Here is a 27,826-nt window from a genome sequence, read left to right on the forward strand (position 1 = left end):
TGCTTGAGTGAAAAGAATGACCCTGTGTGAATATTCTGAGTTTTATGCATTTTAAACAGAATAGGCTCCAGCCTACCCTGTTTGTGGTGGCTAAAACTTAGACAGATAATCTTTAGTTTAACAGGCTTAAATACCAGAGTTTGATGCAAACACGGCAAACACGGCAAGTAGAAATAGTAAAATCCCATAAAGAGGGAGCAGGAGAACTGTAGTGCCAAATTCTGAATAAAAACTCTATTGAATTCTCCACAGTTGGGAGACAAGCACAAAGCAGTCCAGAAAAGGGTAAAAATACTCAACAAAGATTTCAGCTTATGCCCAACAAATGGGAGACAGTGTGTTTAGTTAGAGTTCAACCAAGTTAAATGCCTACTTAAAAGTTTTAAAATAATTTTTATTTTTAAAAAAAGTCAGATTCTGTACTATATTTCATTCACAGTGTTCAGAATGCAATTCAAACTTACTTGATATATGCTGCGTGTTGACTGAATTATGTACCCCGAAGTCCATATATTAGAAGCTTAATTTCCATTGTAACTTTTGAGCATGGGAAATCCTATTATGGCAATTGAAAGGTGGGGCCTTGAAGAGCTTACTAGATTATAGGACCATGCTGTAATGAATAGATTAATAATGGTAGTCGGGGGCATGGTTTGGAGGGCTTTAAAAGGAGAGTGAATGAGGAGGTAAGTCTGTCTCTTACTCTCTCTGCTCTGCCATTTTGCAATGTGCTATCCTGCTGTTACTGAAGACACCACCAAAGAAAACCTTCACCAAATGTGTTCCCTGGACTTTTGACTTCCTAGCCTCAGAAACTGTAAGAAACAAATTTCATTTTCTTATAAGTTACCCATTCCAAGTATTTTGTTATAAGCAACAAAAATAGACTGATACAACATTTTTAAAAAACTGGGTCATATGGCAGTTCTACCCGTAGTTGCTTGAGAAACCTCTATATTGTTTTCCATAATGGCTGTAATAATTTACAATCCCAACAGCAGTGTAGAAGGGCTCACCTTTCTCCACACCCTTGCCAGCATTTGTTATTCTCTCTCTTTTTGATAACAGCCAGTGTAACTGTGGTGAAATGATATCTCAGTGTGAGTTTGATTTGTATTTCCCTGATGATTAATGATGTTGAGCACTTTTTCATGTACTTGTTGGTAATTTGTATATCTTCCTTTGAAAAATGTCTATTCATCTCCTTTGCCCATTTTATAATCAGATTATTTGTTTTTTCACTGTAAAGTTGTTTGAGTCCTTTGTATATTCTGGATATTAATCCTTTGTTGGATGTATGGTTGCCAAAAATTTTCTCCCATTGCGCAGGTTGTCTTTTTATTCTGTTGGCTGTTTTCTTTTCTGTGCAGAAACTTCTTAATATGATATAATTCTGGTTGCTTATTTTTTCTTTGATTGCCTGTGCTTTTAGGGTCTTATTCATAAAGCAATCCTACTACTGGATATATACCCAAAGGAATGGAAATTATCAGTCAAAGGGATACCTGCACTCCCATGTTCATCTCAGCTCTGTTTAAAATAGTCAAGATAGGGCCGAGCCCGTGGCGCACTTGGTAGAGTGCTGCGCTGGGGGCGCGGCGACACTCGCTCCCGCTGCGGGTTCGGATCCTATATAGGACTGACCGGTGCACTCACTGGCTGAGTGCCGGTCACGAAAAAAAATAAAAATAAATAAAATAAATAAAATAAAATAAAATAAAATAGTCAAGATATGGAACCAATCTAAATGTCCATTGATGGAGAACTGGATAAGGAAAATGTGCTATATATACACAATGCAATACTAGTCAGCCATAAAAAAGAATGAAATTCTGTCATTCACAGCAACATGGATGAGCTTGGAGAAAATTATGTTAAGTGAAATAAGCCAGGCATGGAAAGAGAAATATTTCATGTCCTCATTCACAAGTGGGAGCTTAGAAAAAGAAATAAGAAAGAAAGAAAGAACAATAATACATTGAACTTTCAAAAGGAGAGAACAGAACTATGTTTACTAGAGGAGGAAAAGGGGCAGAAGTGCAGTTACCAAGAAATTGGTTAAGGGTCACAAAGAATGATCACATTTTGTAATTATGTATACACTTATCTTGATTTGATCATTACATATTGTACACAGATAGTAATATTCAACTCTGTACCCCACAAATATGTCTAATCAATTATGTTTCAATTTTTTTTTTTAAAAGCAAAACACAAAATACACCCATGCTCAAATCAACTGAGCTAACTGGCCAGCTCTGAATTTTAATTAAAAAAAAAAAAGTCCAACAGTAAAATGTGATTCATAATTAAGAAAAAAGGCAATCAGTGTGGACTAATTTCAGGATGACCCAGATATGATATTTAGCAGAGGAGAAGTTCAAAGCAGTTATTTTAAAAACTATGCTTAAAGATGAAAAGGAAAATATGTTTATAATAAATGAAAAGATAGGAGATAAGATACATAGAAGCTTTCAAAAGGAGAGAACAGACAGACATATAGTTACTAGAAGTGGGAAAGGGAGGGGAAGGGACAATAGGAAGTAAATGGGTAAGCAATATAAAAAGAAGTTACAATTTATAATGAAGAACATGCCTATAATATTGATTTGATTATCACATACTGTGCATGAAGACTGATAGTCAACTCTGTACCCCATAAATATTTATAAATAAAAATGATTAAAAACTAAAAAACAAAGATGTAGGGGAAAAAAGGAAATTCCAGAATTCAAATTGCAACATCTGAAATTTTTTAAATTAAAAGTACATAAAATAAAAATACCAGCAGATTAGAGATTGCAGAAGATTCAGTGATATTGAAGATACATCAATTTATATTAACCTATCTGATTGTACAGTGTCAGAAATCTGTGTGACAATATGAAGGTGACTAACCTATGTAAAATTGAAATCATAGAAGGAAAGAAGACAATATAAGTATTAAAATGTATTTATAATATTTTATGATATATAATCTCCTAAATTATTTATATTTAGTATATGATTTCCAAAATTATATATATTATATATAAAATCTCCAAAATATGGCTAAAACTTTCAGGCAGAAAAACAGTTGAATATTTGCTATAATTTGGTGATGAATATCTCTTTATAGATCCAAAAGGCTCAGTTAAACCCACAAAGAATAAGCAAAAACAAAATGAACCTAGTCACACCATAATCAAACTGCTAGAAATAAAGGTTAAAATTTCAATATAGGCAAAGAAAAATGACACATTACATGCAAAGAACAATGTTCCAAATAATTACAGACATCTCTTCAGAAACAAAGGCAGCCAGACAGAAGTAAAACAATGTTTTTAAGTGTTAAGGGGAAAAAAAGGATCAACCAAAAATTTCATACCCATTGAAATATTCTTCAAAAATTAATGAGAAATAAAGGCTTTCATATTAAATACATATGTATATAATTTGCCACCAGCAGAACTGCAGTATAAAAATATGAAAAAAAATGCTAAGAGATATTATCAGGGTGAAGAGATTTATACTATATAGTAGCTAAAAGCCTCAGGAAAGAGTAGGTGAGAAAATATAAAAGAAAGTTTTTTTTCTCTTATTTTGATTGTAAGATGTATTACTGTTTACAGATAACATTCATCATGGTCTTTGGAGATTTATGAAATATAATTATGTATGAAAATCAATAAAGGCCATGAGTAGAAATAAATGAAACTGTAGATTTATAAGGCCCATATTTTCTGTGAAGTAGTATGAGTATATTATTAACCCTAAGCAAATTGTGGAAAGTTAAGAATGCATATTATAATCCCTAGGTCAGTAGCTCTCAAACCTTAGCATACATAAAGATTATCTGGGAAGTTTATGAACACAAAGATTGCTTTACCCTCTTCCTGGAGTTTATCATTCACAATGTCTGAAGTGGGTCTCAAGATTCTGCATGTCTTAAAATATCTCAAGTGATGCTGATGTTGCTGGTTTGGGAGTAATATTTTGAAAACCATCACCTGAAGTAACTATTAAGCAATAATGCAAAATAGACTACTTTAAATGCAAATGAGTGAATTGAAATGAGATTTTTAAATTGTTTAATTAATCTAAAAGAAAGAAGGACAAATTACAGGAGAAAAGAGAAAACAAAATGCTAAAATGTATACCTAAACCCAACTATATTAATTATTATGTTATATTCCAGTGGAATAAATACTTCAATTAAAGACAGAAATTGTCACAATGATTATTTTAAAAGCAAGATATAAGTAATGCCACTTAAAAGGGAAGCACTCTCAATACGAAAACACAGTTTAAAAGTAAACAAAAAAGAAATACAATAAACGGCTATACTAATATCAGATAAAAAGTGAACTTCAAGTCAAAGAGATATTACCAGGAATAGAAATATTTCATAACGATTAAAGAACAAATTCATTAGAGAGACATGAAAATTGTAAATGTATATATAGCTAAAAATAGAACTTCAAAATACGTAGAGCAAAACACGATAAAATTAAGGGAAGAAACAGACAATTTCACAATCAAAGTAGATAATTTTAATGCCTGTATGAACAATCAATATAGCAATTACAAATCAGCAAAAATGTAAATAATCTGCAGTGTTATTGACTACATTGATCTAATTGGTATTTACTGGTTATTGAAAGCAACAATTGCGAATAAACATTCTTTTCCAGTGTACGTGGTGTATTCACCCAGACAGACAGACCATACGCTTCCATAAAAAAGATCTAAATAAATTTAAAAGGATTAAAATTATACAGATAATGTTCTCTGAACACAATAATATAAAATCAATAAGCATTAAATATCTAAGGAAAAGAGAAACTTGAAGCATTGGGAAATTTAACACCCTGTTAAAGAATCCATGGGTCAAAAAAGAAATCATAAGTAAAATTAGAAAACGCTGAATAAGAATGGGAGTAAAACATATCAAAATGCAACCTGGAAAGGATTAAGAAGAAATTTGTAGCTTTAAATGCTTATATTGAAAAAGAAGAAAGCTCTAAAATCAATGACCTAACTTTCCATCTTAAAGCTAACAATAGGAAAAAATAAGCAAAGAATGTAGTAAAGCAAAATAAAACAGGAATAAAGGAAAGAATACTTCTTTTACAAAGTTAGTCAAAATATTTCCATGCCAAAATGTCTTATCAATATTATCATTGTACTTATTTTGCAAGTGATAAAGTTTAGAGCCATTCTGAGTAATTGACAATTTCTTTAATCATAAATATTGCTTTAAATTTTTAAAACGATGAAAAAAGACTTTTAATATGATTTATTTTGTACCTTGGTTACTTAACATACCGATGTATTGATTTTTATCTTTTCAAAGAAATGTTTAAGAACACTGAGATTGGTCTTCCCATTTGGCTATGAGCCTCTTATTCATCATAATACTTCCAAAAAAAGCATCTGACATATATGAGGTCCTGAAAAAAATATGTAGAACTGAACTGAGCTCATAAAATACAGTGTCAGCCAAATAAAATGCATAGATATGTAGAATAATTTAGAAACATAACAAAAATTAAAATTTTGAATATAAATATAAGCATATAATTTTAAGACTTTTACTAATGTACAAGGTCATTTCATTCAAAATATCGGACCTTTTGTAGCTATAGGAAATATATTTTAAAATATAAACATGCTACTAGAACTATATTTCTAGTACCTTTTTCTCTGAATCTTCCAAACCTAAAACCTACAAAGTTTACATTTGGGGATTCTATAAACTCTTAGTGACACAGATACTTTGTTTTGGTTTATTTTGCTTTTTTGGTGGCTGGCCAGTAAGGGGAATTGAACCCGTGATCTTGGGGTTATAAGGCTGTGCTCTAACCAACTGAGCTAACTGGCCGGCTTTGAAAATATTAAAAGTGCAAGTGAACACATTTGAAAGATGAGAATCGTCATCATCTTACGTACAGGTTTGACTTTAAGTCAAGTAACAGTTGACCATTGGAGGAAAAAAACTTATTTAAGAAACTTTGTTCTTAAAAAAAAAAAAAAATGCCTCTATATCCTTCTTAATTTCATGATTCAAATACGTGAAAGTTAAAAACAATTGTCTTTTGCACGAGGCTAACAGTTAAGCATCGGTTTGGGTGAGGCTGTCTTTTGGTCTTCCAAACATCTAAGGCATTAGAATAGTCTTACATAATAAGCTACTTTTTCACCTCCTGATAAAAGGAGTAAATAATCCTTTCGTTAAAAAAAAAAGCTGAACAGCTCAAAGACAGAGGGTACAGGAGAGGGTGCCCTCCCACAAGTGCTTACTCCCAGCACGACCTGTGAGGCTTTACGTCCTTGAACTTGTTGGCTGGCAGCATCCATATCTGTATGATGCCGAGGGTTTTGATCCAAGGCCAGGAATAAAATTGCCACCGATATTAATTGAAAAGGCATAGAGAAGGTATTTCAGAAGAAAAGAAGGAATTAAACACTTCTTTATCGTTAAAATTAAGATTTTAAAATTAGTGCCCTCATGACATTAAGACAAAACCCTGTTCTCCCTGAGTTAAGAGTTAAGCCTCAGTACAAAATTGTCCATCATGTTTGCCAGTTTTATGCTGAGAAACAAGCTATTTTCATTTTGGAACTTACTAATAACTTCTGAAAAGTGTTTGAACTCATACATAATTTTAAAGCCACATAATTTAGATTGCTGAGGTTTAAAAGAATCAAAGAAAAAATTATCTCAAGCTGAAAGCTTGACTACCATGCTTCAAACTGGAGGTATTTTTTTAATCAGAAACTCTAATGGAACCTTGATAATAATGTTAGGAACAAAGTTGCTTTAACTCAGGAGGGTACCTAATTGAAAGAGAACACAGCTAATTTCATGGTAATTGCTTTGTGCGCAATACCTGAAAAATGGTACTAGTTGATATGGATGATGACAGATGGGTCATGAGGCTTTGGCTCACTGTTTAGCACAGCAATTGGCAGGCATGTTTCAGTTAATTTTCATATTTCTATATGAATATTCTCATCTATAGCATTTAATAATCTTTTCCTTTTTATCTATATCCTGTTTAATAAGTTGTTTAACTCTGGCAAATGATATGTTGGGTGGGGATAAACACTTGAAAATAAATGCTAAAAAATATTTTGGAAAATACTGTTTTCAACTCAAGTAGACTGATAATTCCATTAGCCCTATTCTATTCTACTTAAATGTTAAGTATCCCATGATGATAAATTCTATCAAAGTGGATGGTCCATGTCATTCCATTATAATTCTCCCTCTTTTGGTGAACCCCACAAGTCTAATTGACAGCAATTTTCTAGTGAGTTATTTCTACAAAAGTACAGTTTAGTGTCCTATGGTGGGTTTTAAATGCCTCATTCTGTAGCATTACTCTCTTGCAAAGACAAGGTACAATAAGAGTTATAACTGTTCTGAATAAATATTTTATTAAATACTAAAAAACTACCATTTGAAAGGCATCTGTATTAGTTCACAAGGCATTTTCACAAATATGGTATTATTTCTCACAACGAAAAAATGAGGCAAAAAAATAAAAATCATTATCACTACATCATTGCAGCTCAAAAAAGTGATGACTTGACTTGCCTAAAATCATATGAGTACAATGTGGAAGTGACTGAAAAAAGGATCACAATGCCCATCCTTTGGCTACTGATTCAAGAATATATCCCCATAAAATACTGAAGTTTAATTAATTTCTTAATTGTGTTTTATAACATTAATCATTATTTAAGAGCAAGAGAAAAAGAATAAGGGCAACCTAACACTGACACAATGCCACGCTGGTTACAGGAGTATTTCACTATTTTAAAAATATCACAACGCTTTGAGATACTCATTTAAAAAGCACATTAAACATTAAATCAGAGGAGAGCAACCCACAACCCAGGACACAGGCAGAGGCCCATGGGAAGCCCAAAAAGAAGGCAGAAGCATGCTGCAAACGCTGATTCTGCACAGGTGGTCCACCACAGACACTGTCACTGCTACTGCTGCCACAAGGCTGGCTCACTGCCACAGTAGCAGCCAGGAACAACCTACAGGAAGCCTCCCACACACTCAACTGCACTGACACAAGTAGAGTCACCAGCAGAGCTTGCAAAAAGATGAAGAAATTTTTCTCCACAAAGCCCACTCCAGAGTAACAGAAGAAGCAACTGCAATATCAGATGGCCGGACATCAATGTGGATATACTAGAAATATGAATAAACAAGAAAATATGACACCACCAAAGGACTACAGTAATTCTCAAGTACCAGCTGCCATAGAGCAAGAAACACTTAAAATGACTGGAAAGGGCTTATGAGTAACAATCTTAAGAAAACTCGAAGAGATTACAGAAGACTCAATTAGAGAACACAATGAAATGAGAAAAAAATATCCAGGATATGAAAGAGGAAATTTAGAAAGACATTAATACCTTAAAAGAGAATATAGTAGAAGGGATCATTCAATGAAATAAAAATAAAAATAAAACTGAGAGCTTAAGCAACAGGATAAAGTAAGCAGAAAAAAAGAATTTCAGATCTCAAAGATCATCTTTTTAAAATAACCGAGGCAGAAAAAAATAATAATAATAACTTTAAATGATGAAGAAAATCTAAGAGGTCTAGTTGACAACTTTAAGCACACAAATATCTGAATCATGGGTATTCCAGAAGGAGAGGAGAAAGGAAAAGAAATTGAAAACTTATGAATGAATGAAATAATAATGGAAAACTTTCCAAGTATAAGGAGAGACACGAACCTTCAGATCCAGGAATCTCTAACATCCTCAAAGAGATTCAGTCCAAAAAGATCCTCTCTGAGACACATTATAGTCAAACTATATAGGTAAAAGACAAAGAGAAAATTCTAAAAGCAGCAAGAGAAAAGGGTCAAGTCACCTATAAGGGAGCCCACATCAGACTAACAGCAGATTTCTCAATTGAAACATGATAAGCCACAAGAAAATGGGATGATATATTCAAATTACTAAAAGAAAAAAAAATTGCCAGCCAAGAATATGATATCAAGCAAGGACATCCTTCAGAAACGAGAGAGAAATAGTATATTTCCCAGATGAGCAAAAACTGTCAGAGTTCACCACCACACAATCAGCCCAGAAAGAAATTCTCAAGAGAGTTCTGCATCTGGAATCAGAAAACCAATAATCAATATCACAAATAAACAAGAAAGAACAAAACCCACTGGTAAAACAAAAATGCATATTGAGAAAGAAAAAAAACCTAAATCTTACCACCTCAAAAAAACAACAAACATTGAAGATAACTAATAAAAGGGGCAGAAATAACAAGATACATAAAACATCAAAACAAAAAGTGATAAAATGCCAGCAGTAATACAGTAACTGCCAATAACAACCCTAAATGTAAATGGATTAAACTCCACACTCAAAAGACACAGACCGAATGGGTTAAAAAGCTAGATCTAACTATATGCTGTCATCAAGATACTAATTTCACTTGTAAAGACACACAAATACCAAAAGCGAAAGGATGGAGAAGATATACCACACACACACAGAAACCAAAAATGAGCAGGAGTGGCTATTCTTATTTCAGATAAAATAAGCTTTAAGCCAAAAGCCATAAAAATACACAATAAAGGCCACTATATAATGATATATAATGATAAAGGGATCTATCCAACAAGAAGACATAACAGTCATACAGTCATAAAAATATGTATGCATCAAACACCAGAGCACCCATATATATAAAGCAATGACTATTAGACCTAAAGAAAGAGATAGATCCAATACAACAATAGTGGGGGATCTGACCATCCTTCTCTCAGCATTGAACAGATTATCCTGGCAACAAATCAATAGAGAAACATAGGATTTAAACTACACTTTAGACCAACTGGATCTGGCAGATATCTATAGAACATTTAATCCAACAACTACAGAATATACATTCTTCTTATCAGCCCATGCAACATTCTCCAGAATAGACCGACCACCTATTAGGCCACAAATAATTTTTCCGAAGTGAAATCATTTTAAATATCTTTTCAGACCACAATGGATAAAAACTGCAAATCAATAACAAGTGAAACTGTGGGAACTATACCAATACATGGAAGTTAAACAACAGGCTCCTAAATGACGTATAGGTCCAAGAAGAAATTAAAGAGAAAACCAAAAAGTTTCTTGAAACTAATGAAAATAAAGGCCCATAGTACCAAAACCAGTGAGATACTGCAAAAATAGTACTAAGATGGAAGTTTATTTCAATAAATGCCTACCGCAAAAGAAGAGAAAGATGTCAAATAAACAACCTAACAATACACCTCAAAGAACTAGAAAAACAAGCATCCAATCCTAAAAGTATTATATGGAAAGAAATAATTAAGATCAGAACAGAACTAAGTGAAATAGAGAGCTACAAAAATGATATAAAAGATCAATGAAACAAAAAGATGGTTTGGTTTTTTTTAGAAGATAAACAAAATAGACAAACCATTAACTAGGGTAATAAAAGAAAAGAAGAGAGAAAACCCAGATCTAGACAATGAAAATCAGAAACGAAAGAGGAGACATCACAACCAATACCACAGAAATACAACGAGTCATTAGAGACTATTATAAACAATCATATGCCAACAAATTTGAAAACCTGAAGAAAATGGATAAATTTCTGGACACATGCAAACTACCAAGACTGAACCAAGAAGACAGAAAACACAAACAGACCAATAATGAGCAACAAGATTAAAACAGTAATCAGCAGTCTCCCAACAAAGAAAAGCCCAGGACCAGATGGTTTTACTGCTGAATTCTACCAAACCTTTAAAGAGGAATTAATACCAATTCTCTTCAAACTATTCCAAAAAATTGAAACAGAGAACACTCTCCCAAACTCATTCTATGAGGCCAGCTTCACCCTGATATCAAAACCAGACAGATACAACAGAAAAAAAAATCTACAGGCCAGTGTATCTGATGAACACAGATGCAAAAATCCTCAACAAAATGCTAAATGTTAACAATCACAATATAGCAACACATCAAAAATATTATACACGATGATCAACTGAGATTCATCCCAGGTATGCAAAAATGGTTCAACACACACAAGTCAATAAATGTGACATACCACATCAACAAAAACAAGGATAAAAACCTTACGATTATCCAAACAAACACAGAAAAAGTATTTGACAGAATCAACATCCCTTCATGATAAAGACTCTCAGCAAACTTGGTATAGAAGGAAAGTATATGAACACAATAAAGCCATATATGACAAACCCACACCAATATCATCCTGAATGGACGATAGAACAGAAACTAGACAGGATCTCCACTCTCACCACTCCTACTTAGCATACTATTAGAAGTCCTAGCCAGAGCAATCAGGCATGAGAAAGAAATAAAGGGCATCCAGACTGGAAAAGACAAACTCAAACTGTCCCTGTTTTGAGATGACATGATTCGATATATAGAAAAACCTAGAGACTCTACTGAAAAATTCCTAGAGCTGATAAGCAATTTCAGTAATGTTGCAGGATACAAAATCATCACTGAAAAATCAGTAGCATTTTAATTCTCCAATAATGAAGTAGCAGAAAAAGAAATCAAGAAAGTAAGTGCATTTACAATAGTTACCAAAAAAAAATAAAATGCCTAGGAATCAGTTTAACCAAGGAGGTAAAAGATTGCTGCAACAAGAACTACAAATGACTAATGAAAGAGATTAAAGAGGACACAAAAAGGTGAAAAGAATTTCCATGTTCTTTGAATGGAAGAATTAACATTGTGAAAATGTCCATACTACCTATATTAGTCAATTTCTATTGCTTATTACAGAATATCCAGAACTGGGTGATTTATAAGAAAACAAAATGTATTGCTTACAGTTTCTGAGGCTGGAAAGTCCAAAATCCGGAGAACACATCTGGTGAAGTGACCCTACAGCAATGGTGGGTGTCACGTGGCAGAATGGTGGAGAAGAAGGCAAAGAGAGACTAACCTCCCATGTGCTCTTCTTTTAAAGCCCTCAAGACCACACCCCTGACTACCATTATTAACCCATTCACTACACAATGGTCCTACAATCTAATCACCACTTTAAGCCCCCACCTTTCAATTATCATAGTAGAATTTCCCACCTTCAACAGTTGCAACAAGGATTAAGTTTTGATTGAACATTGAACTCAAGGCACTGCCCACTGTGAAAATGTCCATACTATCCCAAGTGATCTACAGATTCAATGCAATCCCCATCAAAATACCAATGATATTCTTCACAGAAATAGAGAAAACAATACTAAAATTGATATGGAACAACAAAAGATCCCGAATAACCAAAGCAACCCCAGAAAGAAAAAAAAAAAACCAAAACCTAGAGGCATAACACTACCTGACTTCAAATTATACTACAAAGCTATAATAACCAAAACAGCATGGGACTGGCATAAAAACAGACACTCGGACCAATGGGACAGAATAGAAAACACAGATACCAACCCACATACTTACAGCTAACTGATCATTAACAAAGATAACAAGAACATACATTGGGTAAAAGACTGCCTCTTCAATAAACAGTACTGAGAAAATTGGACATCAATATGCAGAAGAATGAAACTAGACCTGTACTTCTCACCATGTACCAAAATCAACTCAAAATGTATTAAAGACTTAAATATAAGACCTCCAAACCATAAAACTCCCAAAAGTAAACATAGGGGAAACACATCAGGAAGTAGGACTGGGCAAAGACTTTATGAATAAGACCCCCAAAGCATACGTAACTGATGAAGTTTGGATGTGTTGTCCCCTCCAAAACTCATGTGGAAATTTGATCCCCATTGTGGTAGTGCTGGAAGCTGGTTGAGTCATGGGGGCAGATCCCTGGGGGAGGAGGGGTAGTGAGTGAGTTCTCGCTCTATTAGGTGACCCTGGCACCTCCTCTCTTGCTCTGTTGCTTACTCTCACCATGTGATCTGCTTGTACCTGCCAGCTGCCTGCCACTTTTCTCCATGAGTAGAAGCAGCCTGAGGCCCATGCCAGATTCATCTGTCCCAGAATCATAAGCCAAATAAACCTCTGTTCTTTATAAATTAACCAGTCTCAGGTACTTCTGTGATAGCAACACAAAATGGACTAATACAGCAACAAAAGAAAAAATAAAGAAATGGAATTTTATCAAACTAAAAGTAGTGCAAACTAAAAAATAATACAGCTGTTATGGAGAATAGTATGGAGGTTCCTCAAACAACTACAAATAGAACTACCATATGATCCAACAATCCTGCTACTGGGGATATATCTACAGGATTGGAAATCATCATATTGAAGGGATACCTGCATTCCCATGTTCATCACAGCTTTATTCACAATAGCCAATACATGGAACCAACCTCAATGTCCATTGATGGCTAAGGAAATTGTGGTACATACGCACAATGAAATACTACTCGGCCCTAAAAAAGAATGGAATTCTGCCATTCACAGCAACATGAATGAGCTTGGAGAAAATTATGTTACGTGAAATAAGCCAGGCATGGAATGAGAAATACCACATGTCATCACACATAACTAGGAACTATAAAAGAAAGAAGGAAGGAAGGAGAGAGAGAGAGAGAGGAGGGGGAAGGAAAGAAGGAAGGATGGATGGAAGGAAGGAAGGAAGGAAGGAAGGAAGGAAGGAAGGAAGGAAGGAAGGAAGGAAGGAAGGAAGGAAGAGAGAAAAAGACTACATTAAAATGTTGAACCTTCAGAAGAAGAGAACAGGTCTATGTTTACTAGAGGTGGGAATGGGGAAGCGGAAGGGGGGATAGGGAGAAATTTGGACACAAAGAATAATTACTATTTGTAACAATCAACATTTTAGTATTTGATTATCACATATTGTACACAAATAATGGTAGTCAACACTTTACTCCAAAAATATGTATAATCAGTTATGCTTCAATTAAAAATATATGTATGTTAAATCAAATGATTCATTATTTCTTTTTTTAGTACTCTAATTGCAAAAATCTTTTCCTTTTTTTACCAGCTAGCTTTCAAAATAATTAGTTGGTTCCTTTGTATCTTCCAAAAGTGACCAATAGATATTTTCTTGCTTTAAAAAAAATAATAATGAGTTTCAATGTGTACTCTTGGATTTAAATTTCTCTCGTATGCCTTAATTAATTGCAGTTACTACCCCAAATGGGCACTACTAGTGCTCACTGCTACTGTATTAGAGTTTGATTCTATACCTTTATAGTGGACCAAGCTAGAAAATGTTATTTTGTGTGTATGTTCGTTTTGTTGTTTCAAGCTTTTTCATGTTCAAGATAACATATCATGAATTTTTAACTTATATTTTTGGTAACTAACTTCAGAACTACAATAAACTTACTTAATATCCTGTATGTTCCATCTGACTCTTTTCTCCAATGATGAAATTTTGCTTTTAATAATACCACCATAACTTACTCATTCTGAATCACATAATATACATGGAAAATTTTCAGGATAACAATACCAGCATAATATAATTACTGAAAACATTTTAAGATGTTTTAATTTAAATTTGGTACTTCTTTTTCTTCTAGGTATATATAGCTCAAAAGGATGTAGATAAAAATTATGATGTTTAAAAATCAATTGAAATAATTATCTCTGTGTGGCTATGCCACTAACTCAGTTACTATTTAGGTTTGTATGTTTATTTTTATTTTACATTTTAGAAACTGCTTTATCATTATTTACTTTACATTATGATTACCTAAAATATTATTGGGTTCCAAAGTCAAATCTACAAAACAAGCCACCAAAGCTAATCATTGTTTTTTAACATTGCGGTTGCTTTCTACATTCTAAAGTTGTGAGTATGTCAGATGATAGATGACTATTAAACAAATAGACAGATAAATGTTGATACTATTTATATTTCTTAGGTAAGCAGCACGATTCTATACCCACATTTCTCCAACTTGTTTTATTTTCTTAGTAATATATCCTTAGTGGTATTTAGAGATATTCTTCACTCCTTTTCACAACAGCTTAATTTTTCATTACATGTATATATCATATCTAGTTCAACTAGTCCCCTAAAAATGAACACTTTGATTTTTACCAATATTTTGCTATTATAGAGATAGTGCTGCAATGAATCATTTTATTTTATTTTATTTTATTTTATTTTGTGTGTGTATGCTGTTTATATTTTTAATTTTAATTTTAATTTTTTTATTTTTATTTTTTTAATTTATCAATATATAATGTAGTTGATTTTTGTATCCCTTTCCCAGTTTCTCTTTCCCCCCTTCCCCCCTCCCTCCGTCAACATCATATCTGTTCACTTGTCTGACAAATTCGAGGAATTGTTGTGATTGTTGTCTCCCCCCACAATTTGTTTGTTTGTTTGTTTGTTTGTTTATAGCTCCCACAAATAAGTGAGAACATGGTATTTCTCTTTCTGTGCCTGACTTATTTCACTTAATACACTTTTCTCTAAGTACATTCATGTTGCTGCAAAAGGTAGTATTTCATTCTTTTTTGTAGCAGAGTAAAATTCCATTGTGTAGATGTACCACAGTTTCCTTATCCACTCATCTAATTATGGACATTTGGGCTGGTTCCAGCTCTTGGCTATTGTAAATAGTGCTGCATTAAACGTGGGAGTATAGGTATCCCTTCAACATGATGATTTCCATTCCTCTGAGTATATTCCCAGCAGTGAGATAGCTGGGTCATATGGTAGATCTATCTGTAATTGTTTGAGGAACCTCCATACCATTTTCCATAAAGGCTGCACAATTCTGCAGTTCCACCAACAGTGTAGGAGGGTTCCTTTTTCTCCACAACCTCACCAGCATTTATCATTCTCAGTCTTTTGGATATTAGCCATCCTAACTGGAGTGAGATGGTATCTCACAGTGGTTTTGTTTCGCATTTCCCAAATGCTGAGTGATGTTGAGCATTTTTTTCATGTGTCTGTTGGCCATTTGTATATCTTCCTTTGAGAAATGCCTATTCAGCTCCTTTGTCCATTTTTTAATTGGGTTACTTGGGGTTTTTTTGCTCTAAAGTTATTTGAGTTCCTTGTATATTCTGGATATTAATCCTTTGTCAGATGTGTATTTTGCAAATATTTTCTCCCACTCTTTTGGTCGTCTTTTTGCTCTGTTAATTGTTTCTTTTTCTGCACAGAAGATTTATCGTTTATATAATCCCATTTGTTTATTTTTCCTTATGTTGCCTGTGCTTTTGGGGTCAAACAAAAAATGTCTTTTATATTTTTTCCAGGATAAACTTTGGAATCAATTCTTAGAAGTAGATTGTTGGGCCAAACAGTAAAAGAATACATAATTTTTCTATGTATTGTCAAATTCCTTTACACACAATTTTATCATTTGACAGGCTCACTGTAAATGGGTGACAGTACCTGTTTTATGTATTCCTGTCAACATTGTATGCTGTTGAAATTTTTAATTTTTGGCAGTCTTATCAATAAGAAATGGTAAATTATTACAGTTGTTTTTTGTATATTTCTTTCATTAGGAAGGTTGAGTATTGATTAAAAGGCTTTTGTATTTCTTTTTTTTTAACTTCTTGTTTATATCTAGCCCATTTTTATAGAATTGTCTCTTTTATCATGACACTTTTATTTCTTTCTGCACTTTTCAACCTTTTTATTGTGATAAACACATAGCATAAAATTTACCACCCTAACCATTTTTAATTTCACAGTTCAGTAATGTTAAGTATGTTCACATTGATGTGAAACATCTTTAGAACATTTTCATCTTGTAAATCTGAACTCTATACCCATTAAACAACAACTCCTCTTTTCCCCTACCACCCAACCCCTGGTAACCACCATTCTATTTTATGTTTCTATGAATTTGACTATTTTAGATACCTCATAAAAGTAGAATCATACAGTATTTGTCTTTTGGTGACTGGCTTATTTCACTAACATGATGTCCTTAAGCTCCATCCATGTTGTAGCATATTTCAAGATTTCCTCCCTTTTTAAGGTTTGCAACATTTTATTATATATATAAACTGCATTTTTGTTTATCCATTTACCCATCCATGGAAATTTGGTTGCTTTCACCTCTTGGTTACTGTGAATAGTGCTATTATGAACAAGAGATTTCAAAAATCTTTCTGAGACCCTGCTTTCAATTACTTTGGATGTATACCCGGAAGTGGGGTTGCTGGGTAATACGGTAGTTCTATTTTTAATTTTTTAAGGAATCCTCGTTCTGTTTGTCATACCAGTTGCAACATTTTACAATCCAACAAACAGCACACAAAATTTCCAGTTTCTCCACATTCTCACCAACACTTGTTATTTTCTTATATTTTGTTTTATTTTTATTTTTTTAATAATAGCCATCATAGGTGTGAGGTGATAGCTCACTGTGATTTTAATTTGAATTTCACTGATGATTAGTGATGTTGAGCATCTTTTCATATTCATGGTGGCCATTTACATATCATCTTTGGAGAAATGTTAATTCAAGTCCTTTACCCACTTTTAAAATTGAATTATTTGATACTTCCATTATTTAGTTGTCAGAGTTCTTTATGCATTCTGTATATTACCCCTTATTAGACGTATTGTTTGCAAATACTTTTCTCCCATTTCATTGGTTGCCTTTTCATTCTGTTGATTGTGTCTTTTCATGCACAAAAGTTTGTAAGTTTGATATAATTCTGTTTGTCTATTTTTTTTCTTTTGCTGACATTGATTTTGGTGTCATATCTAGGAAATTATTGCCAAATTTAATGCCACAAAGATTTTCCTTTATGTTTCCTTTTAGGGGTTTTATAGTTCTGGATCTCCCATTTAGGTCTTTAATGCATTTTGAGTTAATCTTTATATATGATATACGACAAGGGCCCAACTTCATTCTTTTACATGTAGATGTACAGTTTTACCAACACCTTTTGTTGAAGAAACTGTCCTTTCCCTATTGGGTGGTGAATTACTCCAATTTTGTTATTCTTTTTCAAAATTGTTTTGGCTATTTGGGATCTCTTGATATTATTTTGGGGTGGGTGAATATTTTTTATTCCTGCAATTTATGTCATGGGGATTTTTATAAGAATTTCATTTAATCTGTAGATCACTTTGGGATGTATGGATGTCTTAATTTAAGTCTTCCAATTCATAAAAACGTGTTATATTTCCATTTATTTGTGTCTTCTTTAATTTCTTTCAGCAATGTCTCATAGTTTTCAGTGTACAAATTTTTCTCCTCCTTTTTAGGTTTATTACTAAGTATTTTATACTTTTTCATGCTGTTGTAAATAAAAGTGGTTTTTAATTTTTTAAACATTGTTCACTGTTATTGTATAAAAAGAATTGAATCTTGTGTGTTGATTTTGTACCTTGCAACTCTGCTGACTTCACTTATTCAGTTTTTTTGTGTGGAATCCTTAGGGGTTTCTACATGTAACATTAGTCATCTATGAGCATAGATAATGTTATTTCTTCCTCTCCAGTTTGGATTTCTTTTATTTATTTACTTTTTGTCAAATTCTGACTTCCAATCCTACATTGAATATAAGTGGCAAGAGCAGACACCCTTGCTTGTTCTTGGTATCAGAGGAAAAGCTTTCAGTCTTTCACCAACGAGTGTGAAGTTAGCTGTGGGATTTTCATTAACTGCCTTTATTATGTTGATGTTGTTTTTTCACTTCCTAGTTTGTTGAGAGCATTTATCATGAAAGTGTGTTAAATCTCGTCAAATGCTTATCTGCATCAGTTGAGATAATCATGTGGATTTGTTCTTCATTCTGTTATTGTTGAGCATTACAATTATTTCCATATGTTGAATCATCCTTGCATTACAGGAATAAATCATGCTTGGTCAAAGTGTATAATCCTTTTAATATGCTATTGAATTCTGCTTGCTAGTATTGTTTTGAGAATTTTTGCATTAATATTCATCACTGATATTGGCCTGTAGTTTTCTTTTCTTGTAATGTCTTTGTCTGACTTTGGTACCAAGGTAATTCTGGCCTCATAGAATAAGCTTGGAAGTTTTCCTGCCTCTTCAACTTTTTGGAAAAGTTTTAGGAAGATTGGTGTAATTCTTCTTCCAATGTCTGGTAGGTTCTCCAGTGAAGCCATCTGGTCCTGAGTTTTTCTTTATTGTGAGACTTTTTGTTACTGATTCAATCCTCTCACTTGTTATTGGTCTGTTTGAGTTTTCTATTTCCACATAATTCAATTTTGGTAGGTTGTATATTTCTAGGAATTTATTTCTTATAGGTTATCCAATTTCTTTGAAAGCAATTGTTGCAGTATTCACTTATACTCCTTTTTATTTCAGTGGCATTGGATGCAATGTTCCCTTTTTTGTGTCCAATTTTAGTTACTTAAGTCTTCTCTATTTTTTTCTTAGTAAATCTAGCCAAGGGTTTGTCAATTTTGTTGTTCTGTTCAAAAACCACCTCTCAGTTTTATTAATTTTTTCCATTGCTTTCTATTCTCTCCTTGATTTATCAGTGCTCCAATATTTATTATTTTCTGCCTTCTACTAGTTTTGATTTTCATCTGTTCTTTTTTTAGTTTCTTGAAGTGTACAGTTAGGTTGTTGATTTGAGATTTTTTTTTTCTATTTTAATGCATGCATATAAAATTTCCTCTAGTACCACTTTCACTGATTCTCATAACTTTTTTTTATGTAGTGTTTTCATTTTCATTTGTTTTCAGGTATATTCGAATTTCTCTTCTGACTTTTTGTTTGACTTGTTAGTTGCTTAAGAGTGTGCTGTTTGGCTTCCACATTTTTGTGGACTTTTCAGTTTCCATTGTGCTGTCAATTTCTATTGTCATTTCATTGTGATTTGAAAAGATACTTTGTATGATTTCAATTTTCTTAAATAATTAAGATTTATTTTATGGCCTAATGTGTTCTATCCTGGAGTATGTTCCATCTGCACTTGAGTAGAATGTATATTTTGCATTTGTTGGGTGAAAATCAAGGGGTCTTCAAAAAGTTCTTAGAAAGATTTGTATTATATTTTAATTCTATTTTTTCAACAAACTTTGAAGTACACCTTGTATTCTGTATATGTCTGTTAGGTTCAGTTGGTCTATAGTGTTCTTCAAGTCCTCTATACTCTTATTAACTTTCTTCTTGGTTATTCTATCCATTATTGAAGGTGGGATATTGAAGTCCTCTTACTATTGTGTTACTATTTCTTCCTTCAGTTCTATCATAGTTTGCTTCATATATTTTGGAACTCTGAGGTTTAATGAACACTGATTTATAATTGTTATATCTTCTTGGTGAGTTGTCCCTTTTATTACTATATAACGTTTTTCATTGTTTCTTTTAATTGCTTTTATATACAAAGTCTACTTTGTGTGATATTGCTATAGCCATTCCTTCTCTCTTTTAGTTACCATTTACATGGAATATCTTTTTCCATCCTTTCATTTTCAGCCTATGTGTGTCCTTAGATCTAACATAAGTCTCTTATAGGTAGTGTATAGTTAGATTTTGGTTTTTTTTAATTCATTTATCCAATTTATATGTTTGACAGGGGATTTTAATTCATTAGCATTTAAAGTAATTGGCAGGAGAGGACTTACTATTGCCATTTTGTTGTTTTCCATATGTCTTGTAGTTTTCTGTCACTTCTTACCTCTCTAACAACACTCTTTTGTGTTTGGTTGATTTAATGTGTTTGTGTTTGTTGATATGATTTGATAACTTCCTCATTTCTTTCTGTGTATATTCTGTAGATATTTTTACTGTGTTTACTGCAGGATAGTTCTCTGGGTGGTCTTGAACTGATCCAATTCCTTCCCCCTGCCCTTTCTTACTTGTAGCTCTCAATAATAACTGTAGAATGTTCTGGGAATGCAGCATCCTCAGATAAGGAAGAACTAGATGAAACAGCCTGGGCTCTGTTCCAGTCTCTTCTATAACAAGTTATCCTTTAATGCTTTAGCTCAGTGTATCATGTGCCTCCCCTCTGGGGTATAAAACCAAGGCTGGGTTGCTTTCCAGTGTCCTTCACCTGCAGTGCAAATGGGGCACTTGCAGATGAGACTCTAGTCTCTAGTTTGGCCAGCCAAAAAGGCCTCTGGAGCATGGAGACTTATAATGAACTATAACAGGCTAAATGCCAGCACTTGGGTAGGAAGCCAAAGAAGAATCCCAGATATAACCAAGCAATTGTTGTTGGCCTTGGTGGCACCCACTAATGGAGGGAAGACTCAACAGCCTGTCGGCCTCTTGGAGTACTGCAGACAGTATGTACCCTACCCAGGCATTCTTTAAGTTTCCCTTAGACAAGGTGACTAGCAAAGTCACCAACTTTTTTTTTTTTTGTCAATATACAATGTGGTTGATTATTGTGGCCTGTTACCAAAACCAGCCTCTCTCCTCCCTCTCCCCCCTCCCTCTCAACAATGTCCTTTCTGTATGCTTGTCGTATCAACTTTGAGGAATTGTAATTGTTATGTATTCTTCTCACCTGCCCCCGTTTTTGTGTGTGTATTTATTTATTTATTTTTAGCTCCCACAAGTAAGTGAGAACATATGACATTTCTCTTTCTGTGTCTGACTTGTTTCACTTAATATAATTCTCTCTAGGTCCATCCATGTCATGGCAAATGGCAGTATTTCATTCTTTTTTACAGCTGAGTAGTATTCCATTGTGTAGATCTACCACATTTTCCATATCCACTCATCTGATGATGGACATTTGGGCTGGTTCCAACTATTAGCTATTGTAAAGAGTGCTGCGATGAACATTGGGGAACAGGTATACCTTCGACTTGATGATTTCCATTCCTCTGGATATATTCCCAGCAGTGGGATAGCTGTGTCATATGGTAGATCTATCTGCAATTGTTTGAGGAACCTCCATACCATTTTCCATAGAGGCTGCACCACTTTGCAGTCCCACCAACAATGTATGAGAGTTCTTTTTTCTCTACAACCTTGCCAGCATTTATCGTTAACAGTCTTTTGGATATTAGCCATCCTAACTGGGGAAGAGACTGCCTCTTCAGCAAATGGTGCTGGGGTAATTGGATATCAATATGCAGGAGAATGAAACTAGAACCATACCTTTCACCATACACTAAAGTCAACTCAAAATGTATTAAAGAATTAAATATACACCCTGAAACAATAAAACTTCTTAAAGAAAACATAGGAGAAACACTTCAGGAAGTAGGACGGGACACAGACTTCATGAATATGACCCCAAAAGCATGGGCAACTAAAGGAAAAATAAACAAATGGGATTATATCAAACTAAGAAGCTTCTGCACAGCAAAAGAAAAAATTAAGAGTTAAAAGACAACCAACAGAGTGGGAGAAAATATTTGCAAAACATACATCTGACAAAGGTTTAATATCCAGAATATACAAGGAATGCAAAGTCACCAACTTTGAATTGGGCCATTTGCATCAGCAAGTCTTGGAAGCCAGTCAACAAACAATGGTCCAAGCACTGCCTTTGGATCCTACAGCACCTGCTAGCCCAAAGGAGCTACAGGTATTCATAACCTTCATGCATGCTTATTCGAGTCTCTGACAACAGGAAATTGCCACTGGGATGCACCAACCTCTCAGATTTTAGGCACATAACTTCTCTGAGACAACCACCAGATATACTCCTTTTGAATTACAACCCCTTGCTTGCTATTGGTCACTGGTGGAGACTGAGCATTTTATGGCCATAGTGTCATCAACTTCCCCTTCTCACTTGAATGCTTACAAACCTCACCAAGTGAACTGGACAGGCTCAACAGAGTTCAATTTTCAAATGGAAATGGTATGTTCAAGATTGGGCCCAGCGAGAACCTCAAGGGACCATCAGGCTTCATGAACAACTGGCTAGTTTACAAGAAGGGACCAAGTGACCAACAGGGGATACTTTGTCTTATCTTCTGAAGCCAAAGATTCAGAGATATACCTATGATCAGTATCACAGTTTACTGATGGCTCTGCAAAACTAAAAGCAGACAGGGTCCATTAGGACGTGGCTTCTGTCTGGCTAGTGGATGATCATTATTTGACTGAGACTGAACATGAACATTCTGCATAATGGGATGAACTATATGCAGTGGTAATGGTCATGCAGGCCACCACTACCACCAGTTCATGGGTCATTTCCAACAGCCTAGTCATCCGGTCAGGAAAATGGCAACTGAATGACTGAACTAATAAAAAGTCTTCTGTGTGAGGACAAGGACTATGGCAATAGATCACTGCCTAGAAGGGGCAAATATATGTCTTCCTTGTGGATGCTGGAACTATCATGGCCACTCTTGAGAGGAACTTATGTTATGTTTTGGATACCACATAGGACTTCATTCTGACCAAAAAACATCTTTTACCTCCCCAGCAACACAACAGTGGACACACACTCACGGAATATAATGGACTTTCCATGCATGCTGTCAGCCACAAGTCAATGAAGCCATTGAACAATGGAACAGGGAACTCACAAAGCAACTGAAGAAAGGACATTAAAACAGCCTGCTAATGGGCTAGTACCCCCATCTGACTAGGGCAGTACAAGGGAACACATCCTATAGCATGTGTTGAAAAACACTGAGCCTGGTGGGTATGGATGTGAAGCAGGCAGCCACCTGATTAGGCTGTTTCTGCAAAATCCCAATCTCAGTGTCCCCAACCATTCTTTTTCTTTTTTTCTAACTCTAATCTGGAGACAATAGTTTCCCTGATGCCTACCTTTATTGGATCCTATAAGGGTTGGGGACAGGACTGAGGAATACCAGGATGCTAGGGTCCCTCAATTGTTTCCCTCAGGCAAGATTATCAGAAATGTCAAGTTTGTACATGACATGACCCCCCTTCTTGAACCAGATGACCAAGGTCAAAAGGTCTAGACTAAAGAACAAGGACAGTGGGTGCCCACAGAAGTAAAAGCCTCAGACTGGGTTGCTACACTGACTTAGCTCAGCACCTATCTGATAGGTAAGGAACACCTGGGACCCCAGGATGAGTGGGGACACTAACTTGTCAATCTGCTTTTCCTTAAGAATGTTGCATCATAGGCCTGGAAGCATAAGACCTTCATTAGGCTCTCCTCCCAATCTGTAGCCACAGTAGGTAATCTGACAAATTGTTTGATCTGTTATCCTGGACCTCATTCTGGCACAGACCACAGTGACCCTCTTGTCCTGCCGATGGTAAACTACATCAGCATTTCTAATGCCACAGTGTACATCAAGAGAAGCTGAGTCCTGGTTTACTGAGTGAAGATCTGCCATCCACTGCATGGAAGGGGACAGAGGTAGCTTCTTTAAATCTAACTGACCTAAGGTGTCAAAATGTCACAAGCACAGGTAACAAAATCTTGTTGGGTTGGTACATTGATGCCTCTTTTTTTAATTTTTAAGATAATTTATTATATATATGTGGGGTACAGAGTTAACTTTCAATAGTGTGTACAATGTGTGATGGTCAGATTGGGACAGTTAGCCTATTCATCATTTGTTGGGCATCTCTGGTGGCTGCACAGAACCCCAGCAGGTTTTTCCTTTCCCTAGAGGGTTGCGGCCAAAGGGATTGCCCTTTTCTCCCCCCCAGGATGTGGGGCAGAAAGAGATTCCAAGAGATGGGTGAGCATACCACTGCTCTCCCAGATAGGGAACAAACACATACACACACAGCAGGGGTTCTGTCAGGCAGTTCCATTTATTGTAACACAAAAGATCATATTTATATGCTTAGCAGGAGGGGATTTCCAAGCTAAGGCCAAGCCTTGAAAAGGATTGTGCACGTGCCTTGCCTCTCTATGCTTAGCCCTCCCCCTTAACTTCCCTTGAGTGCCACCTTTTATCCGTTTAGGCCATCTGTTGTTTTTGATTAGAAAAAGGGTGTGGTCCCATAATCATTACAATGCATTATCCTTCTCTGTATCCATTAACCAATCCCTCATAAATCCCCCTTTCTCTCCCCGTCTCCTCCCCTTCCATTTTCCACCTCTAGTAACCACAGTTCCCCTGTCTCCCTTTAAAAGTTCAACATATTATTGTGATTGTTGTTTCTTTCTTTCTCTCTCTGACTCTCTTTATTGTTTTTGTTTGTTTGTTTGTTTATCTATGGATTCAGCACCCACTTATGAATGAGAACATGTGCTCTTTCTCCTTCTCCACCTGAGTTGTTTCACTTACCAAAATTTTCTCTAGGCTCATCCATGTTGCTGCGAATGGCAGCAATTCATTTTTTTTATGGCCGAATAGTATTCCATCATGTACATATACAGCATTTTCCTTATTAAGTCTTCTATTAGTGGACATTTAGATTGGTTCCATATATTGGCTACTGTAAATAGAGTTGTGATAACCATGGGAGTGCAGGTATCCTTTTGACATGATGATTTCCAGTCCTCCAGATAAATACACAGTAGTGGGATTGCTGGATCATATGGCAGATCTATCTGTAGTTATTTGAGGAACCTCCATACTGTTCTCCATAATGGCTGTACTAATTTACAGTGCCACCAACAGTGCAGAAGTGTTCCCCTTTCTCCACATCCTCACCAGCATTTATTGTTGTATAAAAAGTATTTTCCATAATAGCCAGTTTAAATGGGGTGAGGTGATATCTGAAACTGGTTTTGATTTGCATTTCCCTGATGATTAGTGATGCTGAACATTTTTTCATACACCTGTTGGACATTTGTATGTCTTCCTTTGAGAAATGTCTATTCTGCTGCTTTGCCCTTTTTTTAATAGAATTATTTGGTTTTAACTGTAAAGTCATTTGAGCTCTTTGTATATTCTGGATATTAACCTCTTGTCAGACACACAGTTTGTGAATATTTTCTCCCATTCAGTAGGTTATCTTTTCCTTCTGTTGATTGTTTCCTTTGCTGTGCAGAAGAATGAAATTTGATCCATATATCAAAATCATACCATATACCAAAAATCACCATATGCCAAAATCAACTCAAAATAGATTAAAGATTTAAATATAAGACCTGAAACTTTAAAACTCCTAAAAGAAAGTATATGGGAAACACTCCAGGATGTAGGGCTGGGCAAAGACTTTACGAATAAGACCCAAAAAGTACAGACAACAACAGCAAAAAAAGTAAAAAATGGAATTTTGATACCTCTTTTGATTACATGGACAAGAGTTATACCAGCAGCAACAAAGAAAATGAGGACTTGACTAGTGCTAGCCCTCTGTGTGGGGTTTCATCCACAGTATGTGTGGGGGAAACTGAGTTCATGCAACTGTGCCATCAATGAGACTTGGCTGGCAAACACTAATGTTTCCATACCATGAATGGGTCACTGAACAACAAAACGAGGAAAGGATGTGCTGTATGTACCCAAGGGCTATATCTTCCTCTGTGGGAGCCCTAGGGGAATGAGATGAACTATTAGCCTAACAGCCTGGAACCATACGCCAGACTTTCTAGGAATCTGCCAGGACATGTAACTGACTACAGGTTTATGTCATTTATGAAATCTTTGGTATCATATATACAAGTCAGTGCCCATAAAAATAAGAAGAAACCTTTCCCTGACCATGGTAGATATTGCTTCCTTCACTGTAGCCCAGCCAGACATCTTTCAGTGCCTTAGGGATGGTTATTTTAGACAACAAAATCACTGTAGACTTTCTTTTAGCCCAATTGGGTGCAATACCTACCATTGTACATACTGCTAACACCTTCTGCGGTACCTAGAGAAACATCTCAGACATTGCAGTGACACAAATAGAGGAGATTCAGAAACAAATCTACTGGTTGAAAACAGTGGGGCCACGAGAAGGATCCATCTTTGACCTCTGTAGCAACCTCTTACCCAGATTTCTGGGATTCTGGGCTAGGTCACTGCTCCAAGCAGACCCAATTATCCTGCTTGCACTAGTAGTTTTCCTGGGTCTAGTAAAATGTATTCTGTATATGGCTCAACAATTTGGCACTGAGATTGTGTCAGTCAAAGTGTTATATTGATCAGAGGAGAGAAACTTCTGCTTCCACATCTGAGAAGATTGGTAGGCATATGAAATGGGCTAGCTTTGCTAAAGGGGGTTCTTGGTAGAGGAATGGACTGTATTATAGTTTTCTGGGTGTCCTTGGACTGATCCAGTTCTCCCACCTTTCTCCTTTGTAGTTCTCAATAATAACTGTAGAATGTGCTGGGAATGCAACATCCTAAGATAAGGAGGAACTGGCTGGATCAGCCCAGGCTATGTTCCAGCCCCTCCTGAAAACAAGATGACCTTCACTGTTTTATCCCAGTATGTCATTCATGCACTCCCTCCCCAGCACACAGACCAAGGTATAAAATCTGGGTAGGCTGCCTCTGGGGTCCCTCAGCCACAGTACAAGTGGAACTCATGCAGATAATACTTCATCCACCCTAGGTACTGTTCCTGAGACATGGGGGACTGGCTCATCATGAATCCTAGACTTCTGTTGTCATTTTGCAGCCTATCTGTAAACCTATTTCATGTAACTTGTTGTATGTGTGAGTGTTCTGTCTTATTGGACTTGAGCAAGTAGTAAAACTTCAGCCTGAGACACAGTGAACTGAAATGGTAGTTAGTGCACAGTAAATCTGCTTCACAATTACCATTGCAATTACATAAAAACATCTTTAAAGTAATATGGTTCAATTTAAACTTATAAATTCAATAGCATACAAAAAAATCTACTCATTTACAGCTCTACCCATTCAACTTTATGGTACTGATGCCACAAATTATATCTTCATATATTTCATACCTATTAGCATAGATTTATGTGTTTTTTATGTTTTGTGATTTTTTTTTAATTGTATTTTGTCGATATACATTCTGGCTAATTATTGTTGCCAATCACCAAAACCTCTCTCCCTCCTCCCTCC

This window comes from Cynocephalus volans, chromosome 12, assembly GCF_027409185.1.
Source record: "Cynocephalus volans isolate mCynVol1 chromosome 12, mCynVol1.pri, whole genome shotgun sequence".
Classification (NCBI taxonomy): Eukaryota; Metazoa; Chordata; class Mammalia; order Dermoptera; family Cynocephalidae; genus Cynocephalus; species Cynocephalus volans.